This window comes from Channa argus, unplaced genomic scaffold (genome assembly GCF_033026475.1).
Source record: "Channa argus isolate prfri unplaced genomic scaffold, Channa argus male v1.0 Contig014, whole genome shotgun sequence".
In the NCBI taxonomy this organism is placed as follows: Eukaryota; Metazoa; Chordata; class Actinopteri; order Anabantiformes; family Channidae; genus Channa; species Channa argus.
The window spans coordinates 599316-616971 of record NW_027125233.1 but is presented as its reverse complement, the minus strand read 5'-3'; the positions used below and the strand labels follow the sequence as shown (position 1 = coordinate 616971).

General features: G+C 41.7%; 18 pseudogenes; all 18 read right to left on the bottom strand.

Annotated features, from left to right (window-relative positions):
• Positions 1-775: 775 nt before the first annotated feature.
• LOC137112434 (5S ribosomal RNA) lies at positions 776-894 on the bottom strand (annotated as a pseudogene).
• Positions 895-1751: 857 nt separating this feature from the next.
• On the bottom strand, positions 1752-1870 carry LOC137112647 (5S ribosomal RNA; annotated as a pseudogene).
• Positions 1871-2727: 857 nt separating this feature from the next.
• LOC137112879 (5S ribosomal RNA) lies at positions 2728-2846 on the bottom strand (annotated as a pseudogene).
• An 867-nt stretch (positions 2847-3713) lies between these two features.
• LOC137113129 (5S ribosomal RNA) lies at positions 3714-3832 on the bottom strand (annotated as a pseudogene).
• An 857-nt stretch (positions 3833-4689) lies between these two features.
• On the bottom strand, positions 4690-4808 carry LOC137112646 (5S ribosomal RNA; annotated as a pseudogene).
• Positions 4809-5675: 867 nt separating this feature from the next.
• Positions 5676-5794, bottom strand: LOC137112488 (5S ribosomal RNA; annotated as a pseudogene).
• An 867-nt stretch (positions 5795-6661) lies between these two features.
• On the bottom strand, positions 6662-6780 carry LOC137112588 (5S ribosomal RNA; annotated as a pseudogene).
• An 867-nt stretch (positions 6781-7647) lies between these two features.
• On the bottom strand, positions 7648-7766 carry LOC137113128 (5S ribosomal RNA; annotated as a pseudogene).
• An 857-nt stretch (positions 7767-8623) lies between these two features.
• On the bottom strand, positions 8624-8742 carry LOC137112645 (5S ribosomal RNA; annotated as a pseudogene).
• An 857-nt stretch (positions 8743-9599) lies between these two features.
• On the bottom strand, positions 9600-9718 carry LOC137113127 (5S ribosomal RNA; annotated as a pseudogene).
• An 857-nt stretch (positions 9719-10575) lies between these two features.
• On the bottom strand, positions 10576-10694 carry LOC137112643 (5S ribosomal RNA; annotated as a pseudogene).
• Positions 10695-11551: 857 nt separating this feature from the next.
• Positions 11552-11670, bottom strand: LOC137112878 (5S ribosomal RNA; annotated as a pseudogene).
• Positions 11671-12537: 867 nt separating this feature from the next.
• LOC137112587 (5S ribosomal RNA) lies at positions 12538-12656 on the bottom strand (annotated as a pseudogene).
• An 867-nt stretch (positions 12657-13523) lies between these two features.
• On the bottom strand, positions 13524-13642 carry LOC137113084 (5S ribosomal RNA; annotated as a pseudogene).
• Positions 13643-14499: 857 nt separating this feature from the next.
• LOC137112877 (5S ribosomal RNA) lies at positions 14500-14618 on the bottom strand (annotated as a pseudogene).
• Positions 14619-15485: 867 nt separating this feature from the next.
• On the bottom strand, positions 15486-15604 carry LOC137112876 (5S ribosomal RNA; annotated as a pseudogene).
• Positions 15605-16471: 867 nt separating this feature from the next.
• On the bottom strand, positions 16472-16590 carry LOC137112875 (5S ribosomal RNA; annotated as a pseudogene).
• An 857-nt stretch (positions 16591-17447) lies between these two features.
• On the bottom strand, positions 17448-17566 carry LOC137112874 (5S ribosomal RNA; annotated as a pseudogene).
• Between the last annotated feature and the right edge of the window lie 90 nt (positions 17567-17656).

Here is a 17656-nt window from a genome sequence, read left to right as displayed (position 1 = left end):
GTACTATAACTGTACTGGTCTGTTACGCCCCTGTCCAGGGGGTCAGGGTGCAACATACAAAGATAAATTAGCATGTTCCCTCTCCGATCCCCAAACCAAAATCCAGGATCGAGATGTTCCAACAGAATGATATTTATTTTAAACGAAAGAAAGTGTCAAACAAAACATGACACTACAACTCAGGGCGAACCAAGGCCAACATAATAAACAAAATAAGCCATTTCCCACAGAAAGTGCTAGCTAGCCTGATAGAAATAAAAAAACCAAAAGACAGTCGCTAACCCTAACTCCCTAATGTGAAAACAAGAGAAAACAATCAAAAGAAAATGGCTGTTCACCCCTACAGATTTAATACGAATTACAAAATATACAATTTATAAACAAAACCACGGCACAAAACCTAAGAATTCAAAAATGCTAAATAAGGTTTGGAAACCAAGAACAGCAAACAGGTGCTGCTGCCAGAAAGAGCCTCGCTAGCTGTTGGGAACCGTACTTTTAAAACTCCAGGAAGTGTAGGATGGACCAATCAGCTTCCTTTACTGCCCCTCAATCCGGCCAATCAGGCAGGGCACCTATAAGAACGAGAAAATAAAAACAACACATATGGCCAGGACCGTAACATGGTCTACTAGTAATGAAGCACGATGGTTGAAAAACCAATAAAGTAGCAAAACAGCAATGAAAGAACAAAATTTGATGAAAATATAGAACAATTTCTATGAATAAATAGGCAGTAACACCAGCTTGTGCTGCCCGTAAACCCAAGCAAAAAAGCTTACAGCACCTGGTATTCCCGGGCGGTCTTCCTACCAAGTACTAACCAGGTCCGGCTCTATTTGGCTGCCGAGATCGGACGAGATCGGGCGCTTAGAGAGCGGTGTGGCCGTAAGCTGCATTTGACATCATCAACAGCTCTTAAAAACGCTGGAGAAGCAGAATGCATGACACTTGCTAAGAAGAAGATAAATGTGGCAAAGTACAAAGTACTATAACTGTACTGGTCTATTATGCCCCTGTCCAGGGGGTCAGGGTGCAACATACAAAGATAAATTAGCATGTTCCATCTCCGATCCCCAAACCAAAATCCAGGATCGAGATGTTCCAACAGAATGATATTTATTTTAAACGAAAGAAAGTGTCAAACAAAACATGACACTACAACTCAGGGCGAACCAAGGCCAACATAATAAACAAAATAAGCCATTTCCCACAGAAAGTGCTAGCTAGCCTGATAGAAATAAACAAACCAAAAGACAGTCGCTAACCCTAACTCCCAAATGTGAAAACAATCCAAAGAAAATGGCTGTTCACCCCTACAGATTTAATACTATTTACAAAATATACAATTTATAAACAAAACCACGGCATAAAACCTAACAATTCAAAAATGCTAAATAAAGTTTGGAAACCAAGAACAGCAAACAGGTGCTGCTGCCAGAAAGAGCCTCGCTAGCTGTTGGGAACCGTACTTTTAAAACTCCAGGAAGTGTAGGATGGACCAATCAGCTTCCTGTACTGCCCCCCAATCCGGCCAATCAGGCAGGGCACCTATAAGAACAAGAAAATAAAAACAACACATATGGCCAGGACCGTAACATGGTCTACTAGTAATGAAGCACGATGGTTGAAAAACCAATAAAGTAGCAAAACAGCAATGAAAGAACAAATTTTGATGAAAATATAGAACAATTTCTATGAATAAATAGGCAGTAACACCAGCTTGTGCTGCCCGTAAACCCAAGCAAAAAAGCTTACAACACCTGGTATTCCCAGGCAGTCTTCCTACCAAGTACTAACCAGGCCCGGCTCTATTTGGCTGCCGAGATCGGACGAGATTGGGCGCTTAGAGAGCGGTGTGGCCGTAAGCTGCATTTGACATCATCAACAGCTCTTAAAAACACTGGAGAAGCAGAATGCATGACACTTGCTAAGAAGAAGACAAATGTGGCAAAGTACAAAGTACTATAACTGTACTGGTCTGTTACGCCCCTGTCCAGGGGGTCAGGGTGCAACATACAAAGATAAATTAGCATGTTCCCTCTCCGATCCCCAAACCAAAATCCAGGATCGAGATGTTCCAACAGAATGATATTTATTTTAAACGAAAGAAAGTGTCAAACAAAACATGACACTATAACTCAGGGCGAACCAAGGCCAACATAATAAACAAAATAAGCCATTTCCCACAGAAAGTGCTAGCTAGCCTGATAGAAATAAACAAACCAAAAGACAGTCGCTAACCCTAACTCCCTAATGTGAAAACAGTCCAAAGAAAATGGCTGTTCACCCCTACAGATTTAATACTATTTACAAAATATACAATTTATAAACAAAACCACGGCACAAAACCTAACAATTCAAAAATGCTAAATAAGGTTTGGAAACCAAGAACAGCAAACAGGTGCTGCTGCCAGAAAGAGCCTCGCTAGCTGTTGGGAACCGTACTTTTAAAACTCCAGGAAGTGTAGGATGGACCAATCAGCTTCCTGTACTGCCCCTCAATCCGGCCAATCAGGCAGGGCACCTATAAGAACAACATATCAAAAACAACACATATGGCCAGGACCGTAACATGGTCTACTAGTAATGAAGCACGATGGTTGACAAACCAATAAAGTAGCAAAACAGTAATGAAAGAACAAAATTTGATGAAAATATAGAACAATTTCTATGAATAAATAGGCAGTAACACCAGCTTGTGCTGCCCGTAAACCCAAGCAAAAAAGCTTACAGCACCTGGTATTCCCAGGCGGTCTTCCTACCAAGTACTAACCAGGCCCGGCTCTATTTGGCTGCCGAGATCGGACGAGATCGGGCGCTTAGAGAGCGGTGTGGCCGTAAGCTGCATTTGACATCATCAACAGCTCTTAAAAACGTTGGAGAAGCAGAATGCATGAAACTTGCTAAGACGAAGATAAATGTGGCAAAGTACAAAGTACTATAACTGTACTGGTCTGTTACGCCCCTGTCCAGGGGGTCAGGGTGCAACATACAAAGATAAATTAGCATGTTCCCTCTCCGATCCCCAAACCAAAATCCAGGATCGAGATGTTCCAACAGAATGATATTTATTTTAAACGAAAGAAAGTGTCAAACAAAACATGACACTACAACTCAGGGCGAACCAAGGCCAACATAATAAACAAAATAAGCCATTTCCCACAAAAAGTGCTAGCTAGCCTGATAGAAATAAACAAACCAAAAGACAGTCGCTAACCCTAACTCCCTAATGTGAAAACAAGAGAAAACAATCAAAAGAAAATGGCTGTTCACCCCTACAGATTTAATACGAATTACAAAATATACAATTTATAAACAAAACCACGGCACAAAACCTAAGAATTCAAAAATGCTAAATAAGGTTTGGAAACCAAGAACAGCAAACAGGTGCTGCTGCCAGAAAGAGCCTCGCTAGCTGTTGGGAACCGTACTTTTAAAACTCCAGGAAGTGTAGGATGGACCAATCAGCTTCCTGTACTGCCCCTCAATCCGGCCAATCAGGCAGGGCACCTATAAGAACGAGAAAATAAAAACAACACATATGGCCAGGACCGTAACATGGTCTACTAGTAATGAAGCACGATGGTTGAAAAACCAATAAAGTAGCAAAACAGCAATGAAAGAACAAAATTTGATGAAAATATAGAACAATTTCTATGAATAAATAGGCAGTAACACCAGCTTGTGCTGCCCGTAAACCCAAGCAAAAAAGCTTACAGCACCTGGTATTCCCGGGCGGTCTTCCTACCAAGTACTAACCAGGCCCGGCTCTATTTGGCTGCCGAGATCGGACGAGATCGGGCGCTTAGAGAGCGGTGTGGCCGTAAGCTGCATTTGACATCATCAACAGCTCTTAAAAACGCTGGAGAAGCAGAATGCATGACACTTGCTAAGAAGAAGATAAATGTGGCAAAGTACAAAGTACTATAACTGTACTGGTCTATTATGCCCCTGTCCAGGGGGTCAGGGTGCAACATACAAAGATAAATTAGCATGTTCCATCTCCGATCCCCAAACCAAAATCCAGGATCGAGATGTTCCAACAGAATGATATTTATTTTAAACGAAAGAAAGTGTCAAACAAAACATGACACTACAACTCAGGGCGAACCAAGGCCAACATAATAAACAAAATAAGCCATTTCCCACAGAAAGTGCTAGCTAGCCTGATAGAAATAAACAAACCAAAAGACAGTCGCTAACCCTAACTCCCAAATGTGAAAACAATCCAAAGAAAATGGCTGTTCACCCCTACAGATTTAATACTATTTACAAAATATACAATTTATAAACAAAACCACGGCATAAAACCTAACAATTCAAAAATGCTAAATAAAGTTTGGAAACCAAGAACAGCAAACAGGTGCTGCTGCCAGAAAGAGCCTCGCTAGCTGTTGGGAACCGTACTTTTAAAACTCCAGGAAGTGTAGGATGGACCAATCAGCTTCCTGTACTGCCCCCCAATCCGGCCAATCAGGCAGGGCACCTATAAGAACAAGAAAATAAAAACAACACATATGGCCAGGACCGTAACATGGTCTACTAGTAATGAAGCACGATGGTTGAAAAACCAATAAAGTAGCAAAACAGCAATGAAAGAACAAAATTTGATGAAAATATAGAACAATTTCTATGAATAAATAGGCAGTAACACCAGCTTGTGCTGCCCGTAAACCCAAGCAAAAAAGCTTACAACACCTGGTATTCCCAGGCAGTCTTCCTACCAAGTACTAACCAGGCCCGGCTCTATTTGGCTGCCGAGATCGGACGAGATTGGGCGCTTAGAGAGCGGTGTGGCCGTAAGCTGCATTTGACATCATCAACAGCTCTTAAAAACACTGGAGAAGCAGAATGCATGACACTTGCTAAGAAGAAGACAAATGTGGCAAAGTACAAAGTACTATAACTGTACTGGTCTGTTACGCCCCTGTCCAGGGGGTCAGGGTGCAACATACAAAGATAAATTAGCATGTTCCCTCTCCGATCCCCAAACCAAAATCCAGGATCGAGATGTTCCAACAGAATGATATTTATTTTAAACGAAAGAAAGTGTCAAACAAAACATGACACTACAACTCAGGGCGAACCAAGGCCAACATAATAAACAAAATAAGCCATTTCCCACAGAAAGTGCTAGCTAGCCTGATAGAAATAAACAAACCAAAAGACAGTCGCTAACCCTAACTCCCTAATGTGAAAACAAGAGAAAACAATCAAAAGAAAATGGCTGTTCACCCCTACAGATTTAATACGAATTACAAAATATACAATTTATAAACAAAACCACGGCACAAAACCTAACAATTCAAAAATGCTAAATAAGGTTTGGAAACCAAGAACAGCAAACAGGTGCTGCTGCCAGAAAGAGCCTCGCTAGCTGTTGGAAACCGTACTTTTAAAACTCCAGGAAGTGTAGGATGGACCAATCAGCTTCCTGTACTGCCCCTCAATCCGGCCAATCAGGCAGGGCACCTATAAGAACGAGAAAATAAAAACAACACATATGGCCAGGACCGTAACATGGTCTACTAGTAATGAAGCACGATGGTTGAAAAACCAATAAAGTAGCAAAACAGCAATGAAAGAACAAAATTTGATGAAAATATAGAACAATTTCTATGAATAAATAGGCAGTAACACCAGCTTGTGCTGCCCGTAAACCCAAGCAAAAAAGCTTACAGCACCTGGTATTCCCAGGCGGTCTTCCTACCAAGTACTAACCAGGCCCGGCTCTATTTGGCTGCCGACATCGGACGAGATCGGGCGCTTAAAGAGCGGTGTGGCCGTAAGCTGCATTTGACATCATCAACAGCTCTTAAAAACGCTGGAGAAGCAGAATGCATGACACTTGCTAAGAAGAAGATAAATGTGGCAAAGTACAAAGTACTATAACTGTACTGGTCTGTTACGCCCCTGTCCAGGGGGTCAGGGTGCAACATACAAAGATAAATTAGCATGTTCCCTCTCCGATCCCCAAACCAAACTCCAGTATCGAGATGTTCCAACAGAATGATATTTATTTTAAACGAAAGAAAGTGTCAAACAAAACATGACACTACAACTCAGGGCAAACCAAGGCCAACATAATAAACAAAATAAGCCATTTCCCACAGAAAGTGCTAGCTAGCCTGATAGAAATAAACAATCCAAAAGACAGTCGCTAACCCTAACTCCCTAATGTGAAAACAAGAGAAAACAATCAAAAGAAAAAGGCTGTTCACCCCTACAGATTTAATACGAATTACAAAATATACAATTTATAAACAAAACCACGGCACAAAACCTAACAATTCAAAAATGCTAAATAAGGTTTGGAAACCAAGAACAGCAAACAGGTGCTGCTGCCAGAAAGAGCCTCGCTAGCTGTTGGGAACCGTACTTTTAAAACTCCAGGAAGTGTAGGATGGACCAATCAGCTTCTTGTACTGCCCCCCAATCCGGCCAATCAGGCAGGGCACGTATAAGAACAACAAATCAAAAACAACACATATGGCCAGGACCCTAACATGGTCTACTAGTAATGAAGCACGATGGTTGAAAAACCAATAAAGTAGCAAAACAGCAATGAAAGAACAAAATTTGATGAAAATATAGAACAATTTCTATGAATAAATAGGCAGTAACACCAGCTTGTGCTGCCCGTAAACCCAAGCAAAAAAGCTTACAACACCTGGTATTCCCAGGCGGTCTTCCTACCAAGTACTAACCAGGCCCGGCTCTATTTGGCTGCCGAGATCGGACGAGATTGGGCGCTTAGAGAGCGGTGTGGCCGTAAGCTGCATTTGACATCATCAACAGCTCTTAAAAACACTGGAGAAGCAGAATGCATGACACTTACTAAGAAGAAGACAAATGTGGCAAAGTACAAAGTACTATAACTGTACTGGTCTGTTACGCCCCTGTCCAGGGGGTCAGGGTGCAACATACAAAGATAAATTAGCATGTTCCCTCTCCGATCCCCAAACCAAAATCCAGGATCGAGATGTTCCAACAGAATGATATTTATTTTAAACGAAAGAAAGTGTCAAACAAAACATGACACTACAACTCAGGGCGAACCAAGGCCAACATAATAAACAAAATAAGCCATTTCCCACAGAAAGTGCTAGCTAGCCTGATAGAAATAAAAAAACCAAAAGACAGTCGCTAACCCTAACTCCCTAATGTGAAAACAAGAGAAAACAATCAAAAGAAAATGGCTGTTCACCCCTACAGATTTAATACGAATTACAAAATATACAATTTATAAACAAAACCACGGCACAAAACCTAACAATTCAAAAATGCTAAATAAGGTTTGGAAACCAAGAACAGCAAACAGGTGCTGCTGCCAGAAAGAGCCTCGCTAGCTGTTGGGAACCGTACTTTTAAAACTCCAGGAAGTGTAGGATGGACCAATCAGCTTCCTGTACTGCCCCTCAATCCGGCCAATCAGGCAGGGCACCTATAAGAACGAGAAAATAAAAACAACACATATGGCCAGGACCGTAACATGGTCTACTAGTAATGAAGCACGATGGTTGAAAAACCAATAAAGTAGCAAAACAGCAATGAAAGAACAAAATTTGATGAAAATATAGAACAATTTCTATGAATAAATAGGCAGTAACACCAGCTTGTGCTGCCCGTAAACCCAAGCAAAAAAGCTTACAGCACCTGGTATTCCCGGGCGGTCTTCCTACCAAGTACTAACCAGGCCCGGCTCTATTTGGCTGCCGAGATCGGACGAGATCGGGCGCTTAGAGAGCGGTGTGGCCGTAAGCTGCATTTGACATCATCAACAGCTCTTAAAAACGCTGGAGAAGCAGAATGCATGACACTTGCTAAGAAGAAGATAAATGTGGCAAAGTACAAAGTACTATAACTGTACTGGTCTATTATGCCCCTGTCCAGGGGGTCAGGGTGCAACATACAAAGATAAATTAGCATGTTCCATCTCCGATCCCCAAACCAAAATCCAGGATCGAGATGTTCCAACAGAATGATATTTATTTTAAACGAAAGAAAGTGTCAAACAAAACATGACACTACAACTCAGGGCGAACCAAGGCCAACATAATAAACAAAATAAGCCATTTCCCACAGAAAGTGCTAGCTAGCCTGATAGAAATAAACAAACCAAAAGACAGTCGCTAACCCTAACTCCCAAATGTGAAAACAATCCAAAGAAAATGGCTGTTCACCCCTACAGATTTAATACTATTTACAAAATATACAATTTATAAACAAAACCACGGCATAAAACCTAACAATTCAAAAATGCTAAATAAAGTTTGGAAACCAAGAACAGCAAACAGGTGCTGCTGCCAGAAAGAGCCTCGCTAGCTGTTGGGAACCGTACTTTTAAAACTCCAGGAAGTGTAGGATGGACCAATCAGCTTCCTGTACTGCCCCCCAATCCGGCCAATCAGGCAGGGCACCTATAAGAACAAGAAAATAAAAACAACACATATGGCCAGGACCGTAACATGGTCTACTAGTAATGAAGCACGATGGTTGAAAAACCAATAAAGTAGCAAAACAGCAATGAAAGAACAAAATTTGATGAAAATATAGAACAATTTCTATGAATAAATAGGCAGTAACACCAGCTTGTGCTGCCCGTAAACCCAAGCAAAAAAGCTTACAACACCTGGTATTCCCAGGCAGTCTTCCTACCAAGTACTAACCAGGCCCGGCTCTATTTGGCTGCCGAGATCGGACGAGATTGGGCGCTTAGAGAGCGGTGTGGCCGTAAGCTGCATTTGACATCATCAACAGCTCTTAAAAACACTGGAGAAGCAGAATGCATGACACTTGCTAAGAAGAAGACAAATGTGGCAAAGTACAAAGTACTATAACTGTACTGGTCTGTTACGCCCCTGTCCAGGGGGTCAGGGTGCAACATACAAAGATAAATTAGCATGTTCCCTCTCCGATCCCCAAACCAAAATCCAGGATCGAGATGTTCCAACAGAATGATATTTATTTTAAACGAAAGAAAGTGTCAAACAAAACATGACACTACAACTCAGGGCGAACCAAGGCCAACATAATAAACAAAATAAGCCATTTCCCACAGAAAGTGCTAGCTAGCCTGATAGAAATAAACAAACCAAAAGACAGTCGCTAACCCTAACTCCCTAATGTGAAAACAGTCCAAAGAAAATGGCTGTTCACCCCTACAGATTTAATACTATTTACAAAATATACAATTTATAAACAAAACCACGGCACAAAACCTAACAATTCAAAAATGCTAAATAAGGTTTGGAAACCAAGAACAGCAAACAGGTGCTGCTGCCAGAAAGAGCCTCGCTAGCTGTTGGGAACCGTACTTTTAAAACTCCAGGAAGTGTAGGATGGACCAATCAGCTTCCTGTACTGCCCCTCAATCCGGCCAATCAGGCAGGGCACCTATAAGAACAACATATCAAAAACAACACATATGGCCAGGACCGTAACATGGTCTACTAGTAATGAAGCACGATGGTTGAAAAACCAATAAAGTAGCAAAACAGCAATGAAAGAACAAAATTTGATGAAAATATAGAACAATTTCTATGAATAAATAGGCAGTAACACCAGCTTGTGCTGCCCGTAAACCCAAGCAAAAAAGCTTACAGCACCTGGTATTCCCGGGCGGTCTTCCTACCAAGTACTAACCAGGCCCGGCTCTATTTGGCTGCCGAGATCGGACGAGATCGGGCGCTTAGAGAGCGGTGTGGCCGTAAGCTGCATTTGACATCATCAACAGCTCTTAAAAACGCTGGAGAAGCAGAATGCATGACACTTGCTAAGAAGAAGATAAATGTGGCAAAGTACAAAGTACTATAACTGTACTGGTCTATTATGCCCCTGTCCAGGGGGTCAGGGTGCAACATACAAAGATAAATTAGCATGTTCCATCTCCGATCCCCAAACCAAAATCCAGGATCGAGATGTTCCAACAGAATGATATTTATTTTAAACGAAAGAAAGTGTCAAACAAAACATGACACTACAACTCAGGGCGAACCAAGGCCAACATAATAAACAAAATAAGCCATTTCCCACAGAAAGTGCTAGCTAGCCTGATAGAAATAAACAAACCAAAAGACAGTCGCTAACCCTAACTCCCAAATGTGAAAACAATCCAAAGAAAATGGCTGTTCACCCCTACAGATTTAATACTATTTACAAAATATACAATTTATAAACAAAACCACGGCATAAAACCTAACAATTCAAAAATGCTAAATAAAGTTTGGAAACCAAGAACAGCAAACAGGTGCTGCTGCCAGAAAGAGCCTCGCTAGCTGTTGGGAACCGTACTTTTAAAACTCCAGGAAGTGTAGGATGGACCAATCAGCTTCCTGTACTGCCCCCCAATCCGGCCAATCAGGCAGGGCACCTATAAGAACAAGAAAATAAAAACAACACATATGGCCAGGACCGTAACATGGTCTACTAGTAATGAAGCACGATGGTTGAAAAACCAATAAAGTAGCAAAACAGCAATGAAAGAACAAAATTTGATGAAAATATAGAACAATTTCTATGAATAAATAGGCAGTAACACCAGCTTGTGCTGCCCGTAAACCCAAGCAAAAAAGCTTACAACACCTGGTATTCCCAGGCAGTCTTCCTACCAAGTACTAACCAGGCCCGGCTCTATTTGGCTGCCGAGATCGGACGAGATTGGGCGCTTAGAGAGCGGTGTGGCCGTAAGCTGCATTTGACATCATCAACAGCTCTTAAAAACACTGGAGAAGCAGAATGCATGACACTTGCTAAGAAGAAGACAAATGTGGCAAAGTACAAAGTACTATAACTGTACTGGTCTGTTACGCCCCTGTCCAGGGGGTCAGGGTGCAACATACAAAGATAAATTAGCATGTTCCCTCTCCGATCCCCAAACCAAAATCCAGGATCGAGATGTTCCAACAGAATGATATTTATTTTAAACGAAAGAAAGTGTCAAACAAAACATGACACTACAACTCAGGGCGAACCAAGGCCAACATAATAAACAAAATAAGCCATTTCCCACAGAAAGTGCTAGCTAGCCTGATAGAAATAAACAAACCAAAAGACAGTCGCTAACCCTAACTCCCTAATGTGAAAACAGTCCAAAGAAAATGGCTGTTCACCCCTACAGATTTAATACTATTTACAAAATATACAATTTATAAACAAAACCACGGCACAAAACCTAACAATTCAAAAATGCTAAATAAGGTTTGGAAACCAAGAACAGCAAACAGGTGCTGCTGCCAGAAAGAGCCTCGCTAGCTGTTGGGAACCGTACTTTTAAAACTCCAGGAAGTGTAGGATGGACCAATCAGCTTCCTGTACTGCCCCTCAATCCGGCCAATCAGGCAGGGCACCTATAAGAACAACATATCAAAAACAACACATATGGCCAGGACCGTAACATGGTCTACTAGTAATGAAGCACGATGGTTGACAAACCAATAAAGTAGCAAAACAGTAATGAAAGAACAAAATTTGATGAAAATATAGAACAATTTCTATGAATAAATAGGCAGTAACACCAGCTTGTGCTGCCCGTAAACCCAAGCAAAAAAGCTTACAGCACCTGGTATTCCCAGGCGGTCTTCCTACCAAGTACTAACCAGGCCCGGCTCTATTTGGCTGCCGAGATCGGACGAGATCGGGCGCTTAGAGAGCGGTGTGGCCGTAAGCTGCATTTGACATCATCAACAGCGCTTAAAAACGTTGGAGAAGCAGAATGCATGAAACTTGCTAAGACGAAGATAAATGTGGCAAAGTACAAAGTACTATAACTGTACTGGTCTGTTACGCCCCTGTCCAGGGGGTCAGGGTGCAACATACAAAGATAAATTAGCATGTTCCCTCTCCGATCCCCAAACCAAAATCCAGGATCGAGATGTTCCAACAGAATGATATTTATTTTAAACGAAAGAAAGTGTCAAACAAAACATGACACTACAACTCAGGGCGAACCAAGGCCAACATAATAAACAAAATAAGCCATTTCCCACAGAAAGTGCTAGCTAGCCTGATAGAAATAAACAAACCAAAAGACAGTCGCTAACCCTAACTCCCTAATGTGAAAACAAGAGAAAACAATCAAAAGAAAATGGCTGTTCACCCCTACAGATTTAATACGAATTACAAAATATACAATTTATAAACAAAACCACGGCACAAAACCTAACAATTCAAAAATGCTAAATAAGGTTTGGAAACCAAGAACAGCAAACAGGTGCTGCTGCCAGAAAGAGCCTCGCTAGCTGTTGGAAACCGTACTTTTAAAACTCCAGGAAGTGTAGGATGGACCAATCAGCTTCCTGTACTGCCCCTCAATCCGGCCAATCAGGCAGGGCACCTATAAGAACGAGAAAATAAAAACAACACATATGGCCAGGACCGTAACATGGTCTACTAGTAATGAAGCACGATGGTTGAAAAACCAATAAAGTAGCAAAACAGCAATGAAAGAACAAAATTTGATGAAAATATAGAACAATTTCTATGAATAAATAGGCAGTAACACCAGCTTGTGCTGCCCGTAAACCCAAGCAAAAAAGCTTACAACACCTGGTATTCCCAGGCGGTCTTCCTACCAAGTACTAACCAGGCCCGGCTCTATTTGGCTGCCGAGATCGGACGAGATTGGGCGCTTAGAGAGCGGTGTGGCCGTAAGCTGCATTTGACATCATCAACAGCTCTTAAAAACACTGGAGAAGCAGAATGCATGACACTTACTAAGAAGAAGACAAATGTGGCAAAGTACAAAGTACTATAACTGTACTGGTCTGTTACGCCCCTGTCCAGGGGGTCAGGGTGCAACATACAAAGATAAATTAGCATGTTCCCTCTCCGATCCCCAAACCAAACTCCAGTATCGAGATGTTCCAACAGAATGATATTTATTTTAAACGAAAGAAAGTGTCAAACAAAACATGACACTACAACTCAGGGCAAACCAAGGCCAACATAATAAACAAAATAAGCCATTTCCCACAGAAAGTGCTAGCTAGCCTGATAGAAATAAACAATCCAAAAGACAGTCGCTAACCCTAACTCCCTAATGTGAAAACAAGAGAAAACAATCAAAAGAAAAAGGCTGTTCACCCCTACAGATTTAATACGAATTACAAAATATACAATTTATAAACAAAACCACGGCACAAAACCTAACAATTCAAAAATGCTAAATAAGGTTTGGAAACCAAGAACAGCAAACAGGTGCTGCTGCCAGAAAGAGCCTCGCTAGCTGTTGGGAACCGTACTTTTAAAACTCCAGGAAGTGTAGGATGGACCAATCAGCTTCCTGTACTGCCCCTCAATCCGGCCAATCAGGCAGGGCACCTATAAGAACAACATATCAAAAACAACACATATGGCCAGGACCGTAACATGGTCTACTAGTAATGAAGCACGATGGTTGACAAACCAATAAAGTAGCAAAACAGTAATGAAAGAACAAAATTTGATGAAAATATAGAACAATTTCTATGAATAAATAGGCAGTAACACCAGCTTGTGCTGCCCGTAAACCCAAGCAAAAAAGCTTACAGCACCTGGTATTCCCACGCGGTCTTCCTACCAAGTACTAACCAGGCCCGGCTCTATTTGGCTGCCGAGATCGGACGAGATCGGGCGCTTAGAGAGCGGTGTGGCCGTAAGCTGCATTTGACATCATCAACAGCTCTTAAAAACGTTGGAGAAGCAGAATGCATGAAACTTGCTAAGACGAAGATAAATGTGGCAAAGTACAAAGTACTATAAGTGTACTGGTCTGTTACGCCCCTGTCCAGGGGGTCAGGGTGCAACATACAAAGATAAATTAGCATGTTCCCTCTCCGATCCCCAAACCAAAATCCAGGATCGAGATGTTCCAACAGAATGATATTTATTTTAAACGAAAGAAAGTGTCAAACAAAACATGACACTACAACTCAGGGCGAACCAAGGCCAACATAATAAACAAAATAAGCCATTTCCCACAGAAAGTGCTAGCTAGCCTGATAGAAATAAACAAACCAAAACACAGTCGCTAACCCTAACTCCCTAATGTGAAAACAGTCCAAAGAAAATGTCTGTTCACCCCTACAGATTTAATACTATTTACAAAATATACAATTTATAAACAAAACCACGGCATAAAACCTAACAATTCAAAAATGCTAAATAAAGTTTGGAAACCAAGAACAGCAAACAGGTTGTGCTGCCAGAAAGAGCCTCGCTAGCTGTTGGGAACCGTACTTTTAAAACTCCAGGAAGTGTAGGATGGACCAATCAGCTTCCTGTACTGCCCCCCAATCCGGCCAATCAGGTAGGGCACCTATAAGAACAACAAAATAAAAACAACACATATGGCCAGGACCGTAACATGGTCTACTAGTAATGAAGCACGATGGTTGAAAAACCAATAAAGTAGCAAAACAGTAATGAAAGAACAAAATTTGATGAAAATATAGAACAATTTCTATGAATAAATAGGCAGTAACACCAGCTTGTGCTGCCCGTAAACCCAAGCAAAAAAGCTTACAGCACCTGGTATTCCCAGGCGGTCTTCCTACCAAGTACTAACCAGGCCCGGCTCTATTTGGCTGCCGAGATCGGACGAGATCGGGCGCTTAGAGAGCGGTGTGGCCGTAAGCTGCATTTGACATCATCAACAGCTCTTAAAAACGCTGGAGAAGCAGATTGCATGACACTTGCTAAGAAGAAGATAAATGTGGCAAAGTACAAAGTACTATAACTGTACTGGTCTGTTACGCCCCTGTCCAGGGGGTCAGGGTGCAACATACAAAGATAAATTAGCATGTTCCCTCTCCGATCCCCAAACCAAAATCCAGGATCGAGATGTTCCAACAGAATGATATTTATTTTAAACGTAAGAAAGTGTCAAACAAAACATGACACTACAACTCAGGGCGAACCAAGGCCAACATAATAAACAAAATAAGCCATTTCCCACAGAAAGTGCTAGCTAGCCTGATAGAAATAAACAAACCAAAAGACAGTCGCTAACCCTAACTCCCTAATGTGAAAACAAGAGAAAACAATCAAAAGAAAATGGCTGTTCACCCCTACAGATTTAATACGAATTACAAAATATACAATTTATAAACAAAACCACGGCACAAAACCTAACAATTCAAAAATGCTAAATAAGGTTTGGAAACCAAGAACAGCAAACAGGTGCTGCTGCCAGAAAGAGCCTCGCTAGCTGTTGGGAACCGTACTTTTAAAACTCCAGGAAGTGTAGGATGGACCAATCAGCTTCCTGTACTGCCCCCCAATCCGGCCAATCAGGCAGGGCACCTATAAGAACAACAAATCAAAAACAACACATATGGCCAGGACCGTAACATGGTCTACTAGTAATGAAGCACGATGGTTGAAAAACCAATAAAGTAGCAAAACAGCAATGAAAGAACAAAATTTGATGAAAATATAGAACAATTTCTATGAATAAATAGGCAGTAACACCAGCTTGTGCTGCCCGTAAACCCAAGCAAAAAAGCTTACAGCACCTGGTATTCCCAGGCGGTCTTCCTACCAAGTACTAACCAGGCCCGGCTCTATTTGGCTGCCGAGATCGGACGAGATCGGGCGCTTAGAGAGCGGTGTGGCCGTAAGCTGCATTTGACATCATCAACAGCGCTTAAAAACGCTGGAGAAGCAGAATGCATGACACTTGCTAAGAAGAAGATAAATGTGGCAAAGTACAAAGTACTATAACTGTACTGGTCTGTTACGCCCCTGTCCAGGGGGTCAGGGTGCAACATACAAAGATAAATTAGCATGTTCCCTCTCCGATCCCCAAACCAAAATCCAGGATCGAGATGTTCCAACAGAATGATATTTATTTTAAACGAAAGAAAGTGTCAAACAAAACATGACACTACAACTCAGGGCGAACCAAGGCCAACATAATAAACAAAATAAGCCATTTCCCACAGAAAGTGCTAGCTAGCCTGATAGAAATAAACAAACCAAAAGACAGTCGCTAACCCTAACTCCCTAATGTGAAAACAAGAGAAAACAATCAAAAGAAAATGGCTGTTCACCCCTACAGATTTAATACGAATTACAAAATATACAATTTATAAACAAAACCACGGCACAAAACCTAAGAATTCAAAAATGCTAAATAAGGTTTGGAAACCAAGAACAGCAAACAGGTGCTGCTGCCAGAAAGAGCCTCGCTAGCTGTTGGGAACCGTACTTTTAAAACTCCAGGAAGTGTAGGATGGACCAATCAGCTTCCTGTACTGCCCCTCAATCCGGCCAATCAGGCAGGGCACCTATAAGAACGAGAAAATAAAAACAACACATATGGCCAGGACCGTAACATGGTCTACTAGTAATGAAGCACGATGGTTGAAAAACCAATAAAGTAGCAAAACAGCAATGAAAGAACAAAATTTGATGAAAATATAGAACAATTTCTATGAATAAATAGGCAGTAACACCAGCTTGTGCTGCCCGTAAACCCAAGCAAAAAAGCTTACAGCACCTGGTATTCCCAGGCGGTCTTCCTACCAAGTACTAACCAGGCCCGGCTCTATTTGGCTGCCGAGATCGGACGAGATCGGGCGCTTAGAGAGCGGTGTGGCCGTAAGCTGCATTTGACATCATCAACAGCTCTTAAAAACGCTGGAGAAGCAGAATGCATGACACTTGCTAAGAAGAAGATAAATGTGGCAAAGTACAAAGTACTATAACTGTACTGGTCTGTTACGCCCCTGTCCAGGGGGTCAGGGTGCAACATACAAAGATAAATTAGCATGTTCCCTCTCCGATCCCCAAACCAAAATCCAGGATCGAGATGTTCCAACAGAATGATATTCATTTTAAACGAAAGAAAGTGTCAAACAAAACATGACACTACAACTCAGGGCGAACCAAGGCCAACATAATAAACAAAATAAGCCATTTCCCACAGAAAGTGCTAGCTAGCCTGATAGAAATAAACAAACCAAAAGACAGTCGCTAACCCTAACTCCCAAATGTGAAAACAATCCAAAGAAAATGGCAGTTCACCCCTACAGATTTAATACTATTTACAAAATATACAATTTATAAACAAAACCACGGCACAAAACCTAACAATTCAAAAATGCTAAATAAAGTTTGGAAACCAAGACCAGCAAACAGGTGCTGCTGCCAGAAAGAGCCTCGCTAGCTGTTGGGAACCGTACTTTTAAAACTCCAGGAAGTGTAGGATGGACCAATCAGCTTCCTGTACTGCCCCCCAATCCGGCCAATCAGGCAGGGCACCTATAAGAACAACAAAATAAAAACAACACATATGGCCAGGACCGTAACATGGTCTACTAGTAATGAAGCACGATGGTTGACAAACCAATAAAGTAGCAAAACAGCAATGAAAGAACAAAATTTGATGAAAATATAGAACAATTTCTATGAATAAATAGGCAGTAACACCAGCTTGTGCTGCCCGTAAACCCAAGCAAAAAAGCTTACAGCACCTGGTATTCCCAGGCGGTCTTCCTACCAAGTACTAACCAGGCCCGGCTCTATTTGGCTGCCGAGATCGGACGAGATCGGGCGCTTAGAGAGCGGTGTGGCCGTAAGCTGCATTTGACATCATCAACAGCTCTTAAAAACGCTGGAGAAGCAGAATGCATGACACTTGCTAAGAAGAAGATAAATGTGGCAAAGTACA